The sequence below is a fragment of the Ictidomys tridecemlineatus genome, chromosome 9, assembly GCF_052094955.1.
Source record: "Ictidomys tridecemlineatus isolate mIctTri1 chromosome 9, mIctTri1.hap1, whole genome shotgun sequence".
In the NCBI taxonomy this organism is placed as follows: domain Eukaryota; kingdom Metazoa; phylum Chordata; class Mammalia; order Rodentia; family Sciuridae; genus Ictidomys; species Ictidomys tridecemlineatus.
In genome coordinates, this window is record NC_135485.1 from 53,558,588 (window position 1) to 53,575,132 (window position 16,545).

At 37.3% G+C, this 16,545-nt stretch overlaps 1 protein-coding gene across 8 annotated transcripts in view; it reads left to right on the top strand.

Annotated features, from left to right (window-relative positions):
* The window catches only part of Slc4a4 (solute carrier family 4 member 4), a 322,941-nt gene that overhangs the window by 44,713 nt on the left and 261,683 nt on the right, over positions 1 to 16,545 (top strand). The gene's annotated exons all lie outside the window — the stretch shown is intronic.

Sequence of the window (16,545 nt, forward strand, 5' to 3'; positions counted from 1 at the left end):
GTTTTATAATGGCTCTAGGTGAAGTTGAAAAGCACATAGTTTTGATGGCATATCTGTGGTTCCAGTGGTTGAGAGCTAAGAAACAAGTGACTCGGTTGTCTAGACATTTGACAAAGAATCACACATAAAGGGGGGTGTTTTTCTAATGAATCTATCTCATATTTTGATTGTATAAAGAAGGTTGTGTTTGAAAGAAAGCAAAGAGTTATCTGGATTCTGAAAATCTTTGTTTCTGGTACATTTATGGCAGAAGTGAATGCTCCAGTTAAAGAATCAGGAATTCAAAAGACAAGGAGTTGGAACACCTTAGGTGTATATTTTCAAATACAAGTAGTTATTTTATCCAAGTAAGTATTTCCCTTGCTTCTAGGATAAAAATAATTAAAGTATATTGCAGCATACTTGGAAAAAAGTAAACTTAAAACTTCGTTTTTTTTTTCTTTTTTTAGTAATCTGCAAAAATAAGATGTATTTTCATTAAGTGATTATTTATGTGATGAATGTCCAATAGTTCTATTATTTTGGATGTTTATGCATTAAAAATACTTCTTAGCATCAGCTCAGCCTGATGCTCTCTCCTAGTTCCTTCTAATTCTGTAGTTCTGAGAAGGGGAGAGAGACCGAGAGTTCAAACCACGCCTTCAGTTCACCTTGTTCAACTCTGTTCTCAGTGGGTGGCATGACACTTAATCCACATTCTCAAAACTCAATAGAAAAACCATCATTTGCAAAACTCAGTAAGAATAGAGTGAGTCAGAAGAGGAGTCATCTTTTGTTTCAATAATGAATTTATCTATGTGGTGTATATTTAAAGACCTAAACCTTGTTTTCATATAATTTCCCTCATGTGTTAATGGCTTAGAGGTATCTTCTCTAAAAAGGAAACCAAGTGCCCATTTTAATCTTTAAAATAAATTGAATTCTTTTTTTGTTTGTTCCTTTTATTGGTTACCTTATGTATGATTTTATAAAGTGAACATTTTGGGAAGGGACTGTATTAGTTTATTTAACATTTTGGCATTTCAGATATTAATATTTGTTTCTGTACCAAAAGCTCCCACTTCTTCCTAGGTGCTTCTAGAGAATTGGTCTGTAGATGACAAATTAACATTATTGGAATGACCCAGAAATGTTGACCATGAAGGACAGCCACTCATTTCAAACACAGATGGGGAAATTGCCAGGTTTGGTTGGGTGAGCCAAGATTGAGACAGGAAGCAAGAATCCTAGGAAGCAAGAGTCCCAGGTAGCTATTTGCAAACTGGAGGAAATCCTATGGATATTTTATTCTTTACAAAGTCAGCTTGGATTTTGAATCTGTGTGATATAAACAGATTACTTAATATTCTCAAATTTCGCAATAGGGGAAAAGAGCAAACTCCACCTTATCCTTTGAGATAAGACCTTGGCTCTGCAAGGCTAGGTAACTCCCCAGGGACCTTGGCAGCTTTGACTTCGTGAGGAGGGGCCTCTTAAATCAACTCCAAACAGCAACTCAGGAAACATAAAGCACAGCAAGACAATATGGTCTGAAATGTGTCTCCATTCCTGAAGCCTGATCGGCGGTCTCTTAAAGCTGTTATGCTACCTCATGATGGTTTCCCTTCAAAACTGAGTCCAACAGGAAGTATGCTCCCACCTGTCCGCATGGAAAAATAATGCTACAAATTCTACCATCTACTGAGGGTCACTAAGAGAGGGAGCATTTTTGCAAATGTGTGGAGTTTACAGAAGGGTTTTTTTTTGGAAATAAATAAAAGAAAAAAAGTAGGACAGGGCTTGGGATAGAGTAGATACTAAATATTTGTTAAAAGAACGAATAAGTTAAATAAAGCATATGTAGAATTTATATAATCCTCTTAAATCTTTAAGTTTTTAGTTAGAAACTTAGTTCTCTTAGTACTTTTATCAAAGGAGATGATGATATAGTCTCTAATGATCTTATCCTTGGTATTACTTCTGTTTGATTTCACAAAGATCATTATCATTATATATTTATATTTATATACATATATTTATATTGATAAGAAAAAGAAACTCTGAAGACACCACTGCTTTATCCTCTTTTGTTGTTCTGCTCTAGCTTTTTAAAAAATTTCTTACATACATCACAATAGAGGATTGTGAGATGGGGTAGAGAGAGAGAAGATGGGAGGGGAGGGGAGGGGGGATAGTAGAGGATAGGAAAGGTAGCAGAATACACCAGTTACTAATATGGCATTATGTAAAAATGTGGATGTGTAACCGATGTGATTCTGCAATCTGTATTTGGGGTAAAAATGGGAGTTCATAACCCACTTGAATCTAATGTATGAAATATGATATGTCAAGAGCTTTGTAATGTTTTGAACAACCAATAAAAAAATAATAAAAAAAAACAATAGAGGAGTACATTACGTTTATAATTTTTTGCATTGCAATTCTTAATACACCTTTATACCACAATTTATCAAATCTCTGTTTGTATATAAGGTATGTTGACACCAAATTCACATCGTCATACATGAATTTTGTGTAATGATGACCGTCTCCTTCCACTATCGTTGCTATTCCCATTCTCCCCTTTCCCTCCCACCCCTATTCTCTATCTAGAGGGAATCTTCCTCGATTACTCTCCCTCCCAACCCCATTTTATGGACAGCATGTGTTTACTCGCTTATTTTATTTATTTATTTATTTTTTAAAATGCGGTGCTCAGGATTGAACCCAGTGCCCCACATAGGCTAGGCAAGCGCTCTGCCACTGAGCCCCAGTCCCAGCCCTTCTGCTCTAGCTTTTGAAGAGAGAGACTAAAAAGATGAAATGGTGGCTTTTGTCTTTTTGGAGGTCAACATTTAACTGATATGAAATCATAATGACTTAAACCTATTTTTTTGTTAGAGGGTTTTAGGATGATCTACTCTTTTGCATTGGAGGTAGTATTCTAATGGAAAAGTGGTAGGCATTTGTTAATAATTACAATGGTCCAAAATGTAATTGCTGAGAAGGAGTGAATGAAAACCTATCGGATGGGAAGGGAGGGGCCGACTTGGGGTTGGGGCTATTCTGAGCTGTGGATATAAGTGTCCGGTTGCATTTTGCTGACCTCTTCTCTGCCGTTCACTCTAATTGCTCAGAAACAGTGTGTACAGAGGAAACATTTGGGCAAATGCTGCAGAAGGAAAAGCCTTCTTAAAAGAAACAATGCATCCACACACTGGAAAACTTTAAAAGAAACCCAGTGAGGTGTTTAAAGGTTGGTACTTGAGTGGCAACTTGATTTTCCCAGAGCAGCTTGAGTCCTTACAGACCTTTCCCAGCTCCCTGTTTCTTTTTCCTTGTGGCCTAAGCTGAATGCTAGCCAGAGGTCCTCAAGGCTGCAGCACTTAGCTCTGTAGCTGCCTGACACCTTCTGCTGCGTCAGTGAAGTTAAATATGTATATATAGATTTCTTTCCCTTTAAGGAAATCTGATGACAGTTCTATGGGTTTTTGAAACTGGATCTAGACATCATCACTTCCCAGAGTTTTCTAATTGCAGAGAATTCTCTGTTAATACAGTGGGTATAAAGCCCTCTTGAAGCCACTTTCTGTCCTAAGTGTCAACATTCTTTTATGGCAATAAGCCATAACAAATTGAACATGATACTTGGATTGTGTTTTACAAGGATCCAGAAATTCTGAAATGATGCATTTGCAAAAATTTTATTTGTAGGTTGAGTTTTTTTTAGAAGCTTCTTATCTGGTCAGACTAGTGAGACATATTGTTTTATATTTACTTTTGGAAGTGTCTACCATTTGTTTTATTCATGTGTTGTTGAAGCAAAATGGCTAAGCATTGGTTTGAGAAATAAAAGTTTAAAGCTTTACTCTGGATGAATCATTGCATAAATGAAGGAAGCAAGTTATAGCTTAGATTTTGGGTCTCTTTCTCTTTGTAAAATGGGAGCAGTGGAACATGCCACTCACCATAGAATTCTTGATAATTACCAAAACCAGTGTTTCTTCTGTACTTGGTGTTAGGAGTAGGAATACTTTGTACTATACCATTCTTCAACCATTCTTCATTCTTTCTGATTGAGACAGATTTGTCCATGATTTTCATTGATTATTACTAATCTAAAAAATTCTAATTGGCTTAAATAATTTTTTCTTTCTTTCTTTCAACTTGCTTAATTCATTTCTCTCAATATCTACTCTTTACCTTCCTAATCATGCTTACCTACTGCTTCCTGAATTGGAAAGGTCAAGCCAGAATGGTCAAGTGAAATTTCCCAGGGACTATTGTCTGCTTCTCTTCAAGTGCAGTCTGATTCTCTGTACGCTTGGATATGAGATATAATTTTCATGGTTAGGTTGCTCTGATATATCTATTGCCCTTAATTTGTTAAATGGTCTCCTTTCCCAAGAAGAGGTCTATTAAGGTGTGATTGTGTACAGGGTGAAATACAAATGCTGGCTCACTGTCTAACAAAGGCTGCAGTATTATTTCTTCTGCAAAACAGATTCAAGTGTGTAATATTGTACCGTTAGTAAGGATAGAGGAGTCTAATACATGTGTATGTCTATAAACATGCACATTTTACCCCCTCTGAAACATAGACTAGAATAATTCTGTTCCCTACTGGGTATTATGTAATTTAAGTGCCAATTAAATGGGATTATGCAACAGTATAGAAATAATTCTATATATTCTAACCTGAGCTAAATATCTCCCCATTTCTATCATCACAAAATTCACAATCATTGGGGGGAATTGAAAATTGGGCCTGATGAGGGTGAGCAGAGTGAGAACAGAATAAAGATCAGCTAAGGCCCTCTTGTTGCTGTAGTGAGCTTTTATTTTATTTTATTTTTTTATCGTACTTTTTTGGCTGATAGTGAGGTTTGAGGTGAGAGCCTGCTGTGCTAGGGGTTCATGGGAGGTTCTGAACATTGTATCTCTGAGGCTGCTGATTGCCAGGTGGGATGAAAGGTGAAGGTAGTGAGGGTGGTGAGTGACATCCATTGAATCAGCAGTATAGGTGACTTAAATAATTCCTTTCTCTGAATAGCTGAAAAAGCTTTTAAATCAGGTTAATTGTTTTTACCTTTCCATAGAGTTAGAATCAGAAGGCAGCTTTCCTAAGTGCAGTATCCAATACGCTCACCTATCTTTTGATTTTGAAAGGAGAACAGACTTTACTTAAGCTTTGTCAGATATTATTTTATTGAATATTTTTATAGTGGGATGCTCAATAACTTTTACCAGGCCAGAACTCCTGAAAATAAAATAGGTTTTGGATTTTAGTGATATTGGCCAATAAATCAGTGTTAAGGGCCAGAATTATGTATTTATAAATTGGTTAAGTCATCTCCCAAACCCCCAGTTGATTATTAAATTTTCAACAAGAAATTCTATCTTTACTGCAAAATAAAGAAAATGTCTTTGATTTAGAATGAAAGCTTGTAATTGAATCCAATAGATGCATGTATTTGGCAAATTAGATCAGTATCTGATTGTTCAGGTTTCACTTGCTTTTTATTCAGGCTGTCCTGTGACTTAGAGAACATGGTGGTGTAACAAGAGTCTCAGGACCTATTTCTATTCTTGGCTCTGCCATTGTCTTTCTGGGTGACATGAGGCAAGTCCTCCTCCTCTGGTTATGGTTACTTTGTGCAAGGTGCAGTTAATAGTCTATTTCATTATGCTCCTACTAGAGATGCTCTATGAATTCTTGGGTGATACCTGAAAAATACTTTGATATTTGCAATAACTTTGCAATTAACTTCTGAATCTGGGCTTTTTTTTTTTTTTTTTTTTTGTGTGTGTGTGTGTGTGTGTGTGTGTGTGTGTGTGTGCATGTGCACAGAGAAATAGCACTTACACACCTCCATCTTCTAGTATTGCTACTAATATAAGACATTGAATTCCCTAGATGAATCCTGTGGGACTTTGGATATTATCTATCTTGGATATAATTCATCCATGTCTCACCAGTGGTTGCTGTGACTGCAGAACACTTTCATACTAAAGCTGAAGTATTGATACCTGGTAATCAACAAATTTGTTGATCACTTTTACTGACTTGTATAAACTTAATCTAATTCAATGTTGATGCTTTTTTTCTTTTAAGCTTATCAAAATGGCAAGAAAAGTTGCATGATTAAGCTCTAATATGTTTTTTTTTAAATGGGCCTTACATGTATCATTGAATGTAAAAAGTATATTCCAATTAGGGCCACAACTAATATTCAGCCAAACAAGCCAGCCATTATGTAAGGACATAAACTTAGTTGATAAGACAATTTAGAGATTGTATCATGTATGTGGGTGAATTTACATGAGAGGAAATATATCTTCCTTAGAGTAATATTAAATTGAGACCTAAAGGATGAACAGGAATTAGAAGAATAATGAGGGATGCATTCTTGGCACACATGTGAAGACCCAGAGTTGAGAAGGAGGTAGACCCATTGGAGAAACAGAAAGATTAATGTGCCTGAATCACATGAATAGAGAGAGAGAGTGGCCTGGAGTGGGTTTGTCCTAGATGACTTGTGGCCTTTAATCATACTAAAGATTTAGGATTATATTGAGCACAACTGGAAAACCATTGCTTACAGGGTTTTTAAGCAAAGAAATGACAAGACAAAATTTGTGTTCCTAAGAAAGATTTCTTTGACTGCTGGATGGAGAGAACATCCTAGGAAGCAATGTTAAAATTGAGGAGACCATTGCCAAGATTCAACTGAGATGATTTTGTGTAGGACAAATGTAGAGACGAAAGAGATGGAGAAAAATGGGTTGAATCACTTGGATTTACAGATGGGTGGATGGGCAATGGATGGGAATGGCTTTTTCTGGATTTCTGCTCTGAGAAATTTGGGAGATCATCTAACATTTTGTAAGAGGAACACTGGAGGAAGAGCAGTGGAGGATGATAGGAGTTCAGCCTTTTAAATATGTTCTGTCTGAAGTCATGATATCCAGATAGGACGATGGAATAGGTAATTGGCTATACAGGCTGGAGCTGAAAAGACAGGCCAGGGATGGGGATGGAAATCTCAGAGTCCTAGGCACATAGCTACATTTATAGTCGTAGGAGTGGGTGACATTATCCAGGGTGAGAGAACAGAATGAAAAGAGGACTGGACCGCAAGTGCCAACATTTAGAGACTAAGGAGCAGACGTAGAAATAGTTGGAAAACTGGGAAGAGGGTGAAGTATCCGAGGCCAAAGGAAGAGAGCTTTTACAAAGGATCTAGGGACCAACAATGCTGAAAGCTGTTGGGAAGTCAGGTAAGAGGAGTACCAAATAGGAGCCCTTGGATTTGGTAGAAGGTGAGATTGGTGGTCTTTCTTAGCAATGCAAATGGCATGGTTAGATGGGAGTCAAATTTGAGTGAGTTGAAGAGTGCCCAAGATAAAAATTATCATTATGAGAAGTTGGAAGAGACTTTTGAGATGATGGTAGAAAACTTTTAGCCTTTCCTTCTATGTGCCTCATTACATCTGACCAGTTAAAATGTTTGGCCTTATTATAGAATTTTTAGAACTAGAAAGGATCTTAGAGAAAATCTAGTTTAGTGTTCTTCCTTACAGATGGATAGATGAGCCTGGAGAAGCTAAAAGGGATTTGATCCAGGTAACACTGGTAGTAGATGTAGTAACTAGGACAAGGGCTTTCCTGGGGTGGTGCTTATACCCAGAGTGTACTTGAGGTCTGTACTCTCTGTGGAGTGAAAGGAATTTAGACGTGGACATGAATGAGAACTAGAAGATGCAATGGAAAGATTAGGAGGTGGAAGGAACTGAAAGGAGAAGAACAAAAGGTGTTGGAAGGGCTTTTGGAAAGGTGAGAGAATGACCACACAGTCTGATTGGCCATCATTTGAATGACTCCAGGTAATAAGTGGGAAGACAGATGTCTCCATCAGACCATCTTCATGTGGATTCAAGCCTGTCATCATGGGATATAGGACACAAACATTTCCAGAGAATCACTGAGCATTCTTTTTCCCTACTAGGTAATTACTACCTTGAAGAAAATGTATTATTGTTGTTATTATTATTTGACTACTTTTGCAGACAATGGAGGTTGGGAGGGGTGAGTGTGGAATTGATACCATGGTAGTGGGAAAGTGGGAAGGAAGGGTGATATTTTTAGGAGCAGCAAGTATACTCTTTGTCTCTGTATGTTATTAACTGGTTATTTGGCTTTAGTTGGTTCACTGGGAAGTAAACAGGGTGAAAATGAAGAGAATTCATCATTTCAACTCTAAAAGTATGATTATGTACTGCTGTGTAGGTGAATGTAGTCCCCCTTTTTTCTGGGTATAGGTAGAAAACTTTAGGCACGAAGATCTTGGGATTGGTCTTAATAAGATTAACATGTCTCTTGCAGCATTTCCCCCTAGTTTTTGGTGACTGCTTCAGCCCCATAGCATTATCTGCATCTCATTTACCTACATACAGAATATGAGGGGAGGGAATTATATGAACTAACATTAGATATTTTATATGTGATTACCCATGAGTGCATTAACTATATTATGGATTATTTATCTATAGCAACTAAAGACTATTCTTCCTATTGCCCAGCCAGGGTTTAGTCCACTGCAAAAAGAGAAGCCATAAAGGTTCAGAAATGGACAATGTGTGTGGAATGAGAGTATGAATGTATGCATTTGTGTGTCTAAGTGGACTCTAGGGCTGCAATTGCAAATCCAGTTATCAATGACCATTGGATTAACCATTGTTTTGTGTCTTCCAACTCTATTTCCCATTTATTTGTGCAAATGTTGACCACAAGAAAAATAAATGGAAACTGTTAGTTTTCAGCATTTGGTGCACAGGTAAATTTTGTCTGCATATGTACTTCACATTAAAATTCAGCTACTGTTTTGGGGCTCTGGGGTGTGAGTGTAAGTGGAGGGTTCCTTCTTCCTGTTGGATGGCTCCTGTTCCCTCTTTCTGCTGTCCCGCTTAACCTGGCCTTTCCAGGTCTTTTGACCCTACTGTGTTCCCATCAGTCAAATTAAAGGACTAAAAACCTGGTTTCAGTCAAAATACAGGACCAACAAACCTGGTTTCTGGATATAGGACTATGTGAGAGGCTCTGAGAAACTGCCCAAAGCTTTTCTTGGGGATTGCCAGGCACTTGCTTCTGGGTGGGGTTGAGGGGAAATTGAGGTTATGGAAGGTGTTCCTTCTGTTGAATGGTTAAACTTTGTACAGTGGCTAAAATAGCCAACTAAGGGACAAGTTAAAATGTGGTTTTGTCCTGCTCAGAGTGAACATTCTGGAGTACTAAGTTCACAAGTTATCACCAGAGCTTGTGGTGGGTGGAAGAAAGGAAAAATAGTGCTCTTTGACTTTCCCTTTGCAAAGGAAGGAAGAAATGGGATCAACATTTATGGAGCACCTTTGTGTACCAGACACAGAAAGAGGTACTTTTCATTCAGATTGTTTATGAAAATTATATCTAGCTCTCTATGCAGATACAAGTATATAGGTACAGATGTATTTTTATATTTATAGATAGGGACATAAAAGATTTTGCTAGAGCAAAATTAAAATTACTTGGAGAATGAACTTTTTACATTACAAAGACTTCAGGAACTGCAGTTTTATAGGGTAAGCTGCTTTTCAGTTTTGTTTATTAATTAGAGCAGGTTCCTAAAGTACCTTTTAAGTGGGGATTCTTGTTTTTCGGTAACTTAAATAATTTATGTTCGCCATACATAATGGAATTATGTTTTTTTAAAAATACTAATTCAGACTTCTTATGATGCCAGCTAGATTTTGCCTCTATTATCAACCATTAATAATGGAAACTGCAATGGAAACCATCTTAGTATGTGGTCGTGGGGCCCTCACCTTTACCGGAAGAGTATAATTAGAACTCTTTTGCTAAAATAAACACTTGAAAGTCAAATACACAAGTTTCCTGAGCTAAATGACGGGAGTCTAACCCCACCCCAAGCTGGCCTCCCCCTTGAGAGGTTTTCTCTGCAGCTGTTTGTATTTGCCTAGAGATTGTCATCAGCATCATCAGATATTACATATTAAAAGTGCTGTGCTCAGTAAATACCAGGTAACAAGTTGAGATTTCTTATCAGTCTTGCTTGTGGAACCTCAGGTGCCTTGAGGATTTCTGGGAGGGTTTCAGTGTACAAAATTACCATGCAGTTCAGTGGGAAGAAAAGTTTTTTTTTTTAAGTTGACTTTTATTATTTATTTGCTTGCATGCCTGACAATAAGTGTAGTTGATAGCATTGAAATTAAAATAAATTACTCATCAGTATTTGAAATGATCTATAAATAAACCAAAATATACAATATGTAATTATCTATCAATAAACATATGCATTATTTTTTTTCTATGTAGAAAGTGGCCCTTATCCAAAATATAAAAATAGAAGCCATCCCTTGTCCTGAGCAATAGTATGTATTTAAAGTAAGGACCCTCATATGCATGTTTCATAATGGACTGGCTTACCCCCTGTTAACTGCAAAATTACACCATGCCTTTTGAAGGCAGTTTTCTTTTCATGAGCTGGTATTTATGCCCCATAAAATTATCAATGCAGCTTTGATTATATCTTATCATAGCTGCTGATGGACACTCTTTGAGGTTTGTAAATAATAAACTAACCAATTATTTCTATTTCATTATTTAATATTTAGAATTATATATATTGGCCTACATATTGGTCTATTTCTTATTATATAAAGTGCCAAACACACAACCTACATGGTGTCTGGACTTGATGTTATATTCTAGGTTCTTTTTTTTAAAAAAATATCTTTTTGTTTATTTATTTATTTTTATGTGGTGCTGAGAATTGAACCCAGGGCCTCACACATGTGAGGCAAGTGCTCTATTACTGAGCTACAACCCCGGCCCAATTCTAGGTTCTTATGCATGTACTTTTTTTTTTTTTTGAGAGAGAATTTTTTAATATTTATTTTTTAGTTTTCGGTGAACACAACATCTTTGTTTGTATGTAGTGCTGAGGATTGAACCTGGGCCGCACGCATGCCAGGCGAGCGCGCTACCGCTTGAGCCACATTCCCAGCCCTTTATGCATCTACTTCTAATTGAGCTTTCTGGTCTAGGTAGTAAGTCTTTGCAGCATCTTTTTATGTTCTATCTTCTAGGATCTCTGCTAACTAACTCTTTCATTTTTGTTTCAATAATTAAAAATAATAGCAAATCTCTATTTAGTTCTGGTTCCCCTCTGTTCCTCTTGGCAATATCTATGATGCATTTTAGGCATCATGGCATAAATCCAGGTTATGCTAAATACACCAGGGAAATGTAGTGTTTATCTTATATTTTAGGAATATTGCAGATTAGTTCTGAAAGAATGATGTGAAGTGCCATGTCTTGAGGAATCTTTGTTTTGAACTGGAGAGAAACAGAAATCCAGTTTATTATAGAAGGAACAATAATGTAGATAAAGACCATATCTGGAACATCCCTCAGTGTTTAATTAGAGATGTATGTGGGAGGCAGGGGAGAGAAGATGAGGATGGTTGGAGGTGGGGAAAGGTAGATTTCTGGGTAAACATTTTACCTGTCCTTTTGTGATCCTTTAGCTAGAACATAGTTCTGAAATCTCAAATTACAAAATTTTTCTAGCTGTCTTTTTTCAAAAAGGCCTAGAGTGAAGTGAAAATGATAGTTGAAAAATTGGAAGAGGGAGATTAGTGTATAAAATTCATGTCATAAAACTATATACCCACTGAAGTTAGCCTGATATTTGTCTCTTCCCTTTCTAGCAGTAAACATGAGGAAGGAAACAAACAGTTACAAGATTTATAGTATAAATGTCAAATGAATTACCAAAAAATCCTGTCAAAATGGTGATGAGATACGGAGCTCTGCTTGTTACTAACACCTGAGAGTATTTCTCCTGTGGGGTTTTATGGAGAGGACACTTGGTTAGCTAGTGGCAACAGCCTTGATTTTCTCCAGTCTTGCTTCCTGCAGTTGTACAGAGGGGATGATACCATGATGGCATGAAGTGAGAGATACAGAACATGGAGTAGTTCCTGGCATGCTCACAAGCATTTCTTAGATGGTTGCTGTATTCTGTATGTACAGTGAACACAGCAACATGTTTACCAGAAAGGAGCTCATGGATCCATCCTGCATAAAGAGACTTGTTGTCAGCTGCCAAGTCATCTATAGAATTTTTAAGTTGACTGGTGAATTTTTAAGTTTTTGCCTCCAGGGATTCAATTCTTCAAAGTTCTAAATCATCCTTGGTAGCAAAATGGGTAAATTTGAGAAAAACCACCTTAACTTGGATGGCTAGAGGGTCACTAAGTGTTAAGAGTTCTCTGTTTCCCAGAAAACATTGTATCAGCTTTTGGAGGTATATACTCAGATTAGACATATTTCAGGAATCGGGAGAATTGGATATGATGGCTTTACAGTGCTTCCTACTTGTAACTAGGGTGGAGCAGGTAAAGATGAGAAGAAGCGGGAATCATGTAGTGATTATTTCTGACAGTCAGAGATAACCAGGAAAGCCAAGTTTTTTTTTTTTTTTTTCCCCGTAGTACTGGCTGTGGTGTGGATTGTGAGACACTTCTGAGGCATTGCGAGTTTATTGGGAACTCACACCATCTGTCAGAGAAAGGCTTGTAGGGCACTTATTTAAATGCAGGATGTTGGGTCTCCTGCCAAGTGCAGGCCAGAATGCCCTTTGCCAGCACACCTGCATGAATGCTGTCTGATGTGGGTTCCACTGGTTTTACTTTATAGTTTGAGTAGCAATAATGAAACCATTATTTTAATAACATGTTAAACAATAACGTCTTCCTTAGGAGTGATAGCTGTTTTTAAAAAGTTTTCCTCTTTCTTTTTTCATTATCTTTGGAAGCAGCTTTTCCTGAAATTTCTAGGCAGAGATTTTTCTTTCTTTTCTTTTTTTTTTAAGCCTAAAAATTTCCTTATAAGAGGCAGAGTAACTATCCTTGATTCTTTGAGCATCTTACTATTTTTCAGATTCCTATGGGATCAGAAAGCCTATCTGTCAAGTTGCTTCTTTTCTTTTTTACATGTAAAACAATACCACACCGTCAACCTTTGTGGTTCCCTTAAGAGCTTGCAGTCATTTTTTTGAGTTATAATTTAAAAATAGCCATTAATCTTCATGACATCTCTGAGACAGGTAAAGTTACTTTAATGAAAATAAATACTGAGATCCACCTATGATATTCTCATCAACAAGAGTATATCTTCAGCAGGAATGCTGCTCCTGTTATTTAGACGATAGGTATTCTGTGGGGGCAGTAAGAATGCTTCCATCTCTGCTCATTTTGCTTTCAGTGTTTTTGTTATTTGGCACATACGGCTTACTAAATATTTGGTCATTACTTTGAGAAAGCATGCCTACTTTACCCCACCCACCAAAGCAAGGCTGTCTTGCTCTTTCCTCTCATGGGCAAAAATGTGAGTGGAGACCAATTGAGAAAGTAATTGATGAAGCAGGAGGTACTTACTGTCCCTGAGCTCCTAAAGATCTTCTTTTCATAACATTGTTTTTTATTGGCGCATTTTTTTTGTTTGTGTGGGGGTGTACCAGGGATTGAACTCAGGGCCACTCAACCTCTGAGCCACACCCCAGACCTATTTTGTGTTTTATTTAGAGACAGGGTCTCACTGAGTTGCTAAGCACCTTGCCATTGCTGAGACTGACTTTGAAATTGCCATCCTCCTATCTCAGCCTCCTGAGTTGCTGGGATTACAGGCGTGCACCACCATGCCCGGTTGTCTTATTGGTGCATTATAATTATACTCAGTAGTGGGATTCATTGTTACTTATTCATACATGCATGTAATTTGGTCAGTTTTATTTCCTAGGACTTCCCCTTTCGCTTCCCCTCCTCCTTCCCCCAGGCCTCTTTCTCTACTCTACTGATCTATCTTATATTTTCATGAGATTCCCTTGCCTTCTTTCCCCCCTTTTTCCCTCTGGCTTCCACATATGAGGGAAAACACATGACCCCTGACTTTTTGAGTCTCGTTTATTTCATTTAACAAATGCTCTGAAGTTGTATCCATTTCCCTGTAAATATCATACTTTTGTTCTTTTTCTTGGCTGACTAAAACTCCATTGTGCATATCTTCCACATATTATTTATCCATTCATCCATTTATGGACACCCAGGCAAGTTCCATTGTTTGGCTGTTGTGAATTGTGTGGCCATAAACTTGGATATGCATATATCACTAGAGTATGCTGTCTTTAATTCTTAAGGATAAATACTCAGGCGTGGTGTATCTGGGTTGTATGGCTGTTCCATTCTTAGTCTCTTAAGGAATCTCCATACTGATATAAAGATCTTTTTAACCCCAGAACCATGTTCCTCTCCTCTGCTTGAATGCAAGATTGAAGAGGAAATTTTAGTTCCATGATATATGGGAGGAGAAGGAAGACGCTGCCTATTTTGAATCTTAGCTCAGTCTCATGATTTCCTCTGGAAATTCCTGGAAAGTCAATTATCTTTCTCACAGGGAATATTTGATTTTGCCATGCTGTGAGGTTACCCATAAAAAGTTTATATCCATGTGAGGTAGGGGATTCTGACTTCATAGAGGCCATCACTAGAGAGTATAAAAAATGCCTAAGAATGGTCATATGGATTAGGAGTGGGAATAGGGAATGACTGAAGATGAACATGAGGGATCTTTATGGACTAGTAGAAAGATTCTAAAATTGGATTGTGGTGCTGGTCGCACAACTCTGTAAATATACTAAAATCATTGAATTACATGCTTAAGATGAGTGAATCTTATGGTTTCTAAATTATACTTCAGTAACACTGATTAAAAAAATGCCTGGGGCCAGGATTGTGGCTCAGTGGTAGGGTGCTCGCCTAGCACATTCGAGGCTCTGGGTTCAATTCTCAGCACCACATAAAATAAATAAATAAAATAAAGGTATTGTGCCCAACTACAACTAAAAAAATAAATATTAAAAAAAAACCCCTGAAATATGGGATCTCTTGAAAGGAACTCCTGTCTCTACCGGGTAGCCAGGTGCCATAGTGCCATAACTCTCTGGAGTACAGCATCACATCTGCTGAGATTACTTAATATTCTCAGGGAAAGTGTGGGAGGAGGAGATGGGAACAAGGTGAATCTGCCACAGGGAGGGTGCCTGTGATGACAAAGTGAACTGAACCACAAGCACTAAGGTACATCCCTCTCCAGAATTGAAGGCTCACTCTGAATCACCGTGACTCTTTTGTTAGGTTGACAACAGTGCTTCATAGTTGGAATTCTTACCTTAAAATCTTGTCAGCCCTTGTAAACTGCCTTGTAAATGACTCAATCAAATGTACAGCAAGGAATTTGGATAAATATGTTACGTGTTTATGTATAATGTCAATGTGACTAATGTAACTTAATTACCATTTTTTTTGTTGGGTTGCCATTATTTAATAAAGTATAGAGAATATTTAATGAGATAAATTTTGAGAAAGATTTTCTACCTCTTAATTTTTTTTGTGTGTGTGTGTGTGTAAATGTTTTCCTAATTCCTGAATGAAGGCAACCCAACTTTCAGTGTTTGATTTACTGAAGAAATGGGTTGGCTTGATTACTTGTATTGTTGAGACTTGAGATAAAGCTGCAGGAATCCCTCAGTAACTGGAGCGCAGGAAACAATTGACACTGTTTTTTAATTCACATTGTTTCTGAGACATTTCCTACTTCCTAGTATAATATAGCTTTCCCATGAGAACAATTTGCTTACAAATGGTTAGACATGATACATTTCTCACTGGCACACATTCTGTGGGGAGAATGTCACTGTGTTTTATAGTAGCAAGTTGCTGTGTTTCTGTGAGTGTTGGGGTGGGGGCTCTGCTTCATGGAGACATGCTTGCAAATTCATTATTCCAAGTATCACATATTTTCTTTTGAACACTGACCCATTCACTTAGGGTTCTCCATCCCTTAGCTGGACTCTTTCTTGAAACAGCACAAAATTCTTTTGACCTTGCCAATTGAATGGAATAGCCTTGTGGATTATGGTGTTTTTACATATGCTTGATGAGTTACCATAGAGAGCCGTTCACAGCAATTAACATGGGAATACTTCATGCACATGGTGGTATGTGAGATAATCTGTGGCATTGTAAAGTGTCATCAAGGAGTAATTCCAGAAATGGGAAATGAAACCCACAGATGAGATAATCCAATATAATTTTCAGTTAAAAGTGTGTACACACTTCTGAAATGATCATTCCCACATTCAGAAGTTATGCTGTATATAAAGTGAAAGTAAAAGTTTCCCAACTTTTTTTTTTTAAAGATGTGGAACTTCGAGTTCCCTTTTTTTTTGTCTTATCAGATTTTATAAAAATAATACCTCTTGTCAGTTTTGCAGCTCCTTCCATCTAGAGAACTGAAAGCACTTCACAATCTTTTTTCCTCATGCCCTTCTCTTCAAGGCAATTTTTTGCTGGGCTGAGTTTATTTTTATCATTGCAACAACCAGTTTTTAGAAACTTTTGGAAACGAAAAAAGAAAAATGAGAATGGCACTGTAGCTGACATTCA